Source organism: Penaeus monodon, chromosome 10 (assembly GCF_015228065.2).
Source record: "Penaeus monodon isolate SGIC_2016 chromosome 10, NSTDA_Pmon_1, whole genome shotgun sequence".
Taxonomy (NCBI): domain Eukaryota; kingdom Metazoa; phylum Arthropoda; class Malacostraca; order Decapoda; family Penaeidae; genus Penaeus; species Penaeus monodon.
This window is the reverse complement of record NC_051395.1, coordinates 11,181,313-11,183,812: the sequence shown is the minus strand read 5'-3', so window position 1 is coordinate 11,183,812 and position 2,500 is coordinate 11,181,313.

Genomic DNA, 2,500 nt, shown 5'->3' with positions numbered 1-2,500 from the left:
CAAACCCTGTCTCCCAAGTGAAAGGATAAGTCTCTTGCTGTCTTTTCACTACTGTATATGAATTCGTGGGCACAATCATCAACACACCCACAACTACTCCCATGGAGCATGATCGTCTCTTTAGTCTCACAGGGCTCACTTGATCTTTCTGTAGGCCTTAATTTGGTCACATATCCCACTGCACACTCTCGTTCCAGGAAGATCTTCTGCATCCTCTGCTCTGCTTTTACCAGGTTGCTGCTGTGGCAGGAGGGTCAGCAGGACTAGCACTGCTCAAACAGGCACATAAGCAGGGACTTTCCTTTGTGCCCATGATCTCTACTTCCTCTTTTCTTACCTCTATCACTCTTCCTCTTTCTCTGACTCTGTCTAGGCTACACTAATTCTTCCTTCAGCCTTGCTGGGTCATCCCACCTAGCCCTTTTCCACCTGCATTCCAACCAACTACACCAAAATAGGGGCTCAGTAGCTCCGGCCTTGGTTGCCCCGTGCTCAGCCTCTTGTCTCTCTCCACTTCTCCGTTTTCTGTATTTGTCTCCCATAGCATTCTTGTCGCTATGTGAACGGTTCTTGTGTGTAGCTGTATGTATGTTTGAATGTATAGGCCTTTGCTGTAACATTTTCGAAACCCGTAACACATTGATACACTCTGATCAATTTTTGCCCTTAATGCTTACATTATTGGAACCTGTTGAAACATCTTTTCATTTTGTGTACGCCTTCAACTTGATACGGTTTGATAGACTCCGGCCAGCCAATGAGAGTGCGATATTTTTCAGATATATTTCACATAGTCTCATACAGGCATTTATATTTTCATTAATTACAAATCGCATTGTAAGTTTCTTGATATATATTTTTTTTATTGTTAAGGTGCAAATGTTTCTGTACCTTTTAAGCAGTACACCAAATATATGTTCACTCTATATGGGTAAGATTTGAAGTTAATCATGGCGGTTGCTGGAACAATATGGTAAGAATTTCCAACGTATGCGAATTATATGACGGTATTGGTTTCGGTGGGATGAGTTTCTTCAAAATCATTCTGTACGTCATTAATATAACTTTACAAGGTCAAAAATATCAAAGATAATGCTATGTATCCTGATTTGTTGATGTACTTAGTTCAGTAATTCAAATAAATGTTCGTGATCATTGGAATTCCGCGGTTGTCTCGTTTGGACGCGGAACTTACTCGCGGTGGATACGATGAGATCAAAACACTAATGCAACTTCCACTTTTCATATGAAATACAATGCATTGATGTATGTATTAAAATATATATATATATAATAATAACTGAATCTGAGAAATAAATTTAAACTTTCCACAGCTTTGCGAAGCAAAGAGTGGTGTGTATTATAAACAATATAAATTACAGAAGTCGGGTACTCTCCATTTTATTTGGAATTTACAGTGTTGTGCTTGTAATTAAAAATTATACTAGAATATTAGGTACTTTACATTTTTTTTTTTTTTTTACTTTTTCATATTAAATGAAAATAACTTTGTATGTGAGTACAAACTTCGATGATTTTGTGTTTTGTAGCAAGCATGACGACTTGAAAGAATGCACTAGTGTTAGGGGTTTTGGGATGCTACAAAAAAAGGCCTATGTATCTGTCTATATGTATGTATATGTGTATGTATTTGTATGTGTATGCGTATGTGTGTATGTATGTATATATGTATGTATGTATGTATGTATATATGTATGTATATAATAACACACACACACACACACACACACACACACACACACACACACACACACACACACACACACACACACACACACACACACACACACACACACACACACACACACACACACACTGCAGCACATCAAATCACAGAATGATGTGTATTTTGTTATCCCAGTATATAAAACAAATTCTTATTTTCTTTTTTTAGGACAGTATTTATGTATGTATATATATAATAATTCCTTTCCTCGTTAATATCCCCCCCCCCCTCCATTTCCATTTGCCCTAGCTTTTCTCCAAATATTGCAGTCTCTAGCTCCTAATGTTACATCAGCTACGGAGGGATCCAGTTTGGATTCACTGATGCAAATTACATCTGGTTTATTACTTTCAATAATTCCATCTAGTTCTAGTAACTTTGAACATAATCGTCTGTGTTTGTATGAACTATTTCTGTATAATCTTTCGGTATTCCTTTTGGCTGCGAGGCTAATGATTGTCCGTCTCCACATTTTGGTTCCAATGGTAAACATATTTTGCTTGGAGGCCTCTCGCCCTTCGAATGAACGTTTCTTCTTCTTTCAGTCCCTTTTTAATTTTTGTTTCTTACCTCTTCCACCTTTTTTTTTTTTAATATACCTCTTCCATTTTCTTTTTCTTTTTTTGAAATCACAGAATGCTGTGTATTTGATTACCCCCTGTATATAAAACAAATTCTTATTTTCTTTTTTAGTACAGTATTTATTTATCATAAATAATATGTGCCGGCCTTGAATCGAGTACAAAACATTTT